The sequence below is a fragment of the Odontomachus brunneus genome, unplaced genomic scaffold (assembly GCF_010583005.1).
Source record: "Odontomachus brunneus isolate Ranch 3 - 2012 unplaced genomic scaffold, Obru_v1 Obru_scaffold_138, whole genome shotgun sequence".
NCBI lineage: Eukaryota > Metazoa > Arthropoda > Insecta > Hymenoptera > Formicidae > Odontomachus > Odontomachus brunneus.
The window spans coordinates 736992-737312 of record NW_022639588.1 but is presented as its reverse complement, the minus strand read 5'-3'; the positions used below and the strand labels follow the sequence as shown (position 1 = coordinate 737312).

The 321-nt window shown below is 19.6% G+C and overlaps 1 protein-coding gene across 1 annotated transcript in view; it reads left to right on the top strand.

The window, feature by feature from the left end:
• The window catches only part of LOC116850232 (ras-responsive element-binding protein 1), a 169306-nt gene that overhangs the window by 84544 nt on the left and 84441 nt on the right, over positions 1-321 (top strand). The window lies entirely within an intron of this gene.

Genomic DNA, 321 nt, shown 5'->3' with positions numbered 1-321 from the left:
ATATATATATATATATATATATATATATATATATATATATATATATATATATATATATATATATAATTCAAGACGCATATATCTTTCACTCGCATACAAATTTCTCAAGATTTGACTACATTGAGAAAACATATCTAAATATTAACAAATATTTATTAGGTGGCTACCATTAATATATTTACTTAAATCAAAATTCTTTTCATTTAAACCGAGTATTGTTTACTCGGTAAACTAAATTTAAGTAAACAATACTCGGATTAAATGAAGAGAATTTTTATTTAAGTAAATATGTTAATGGCACTGACCTAATAAATATTTGTT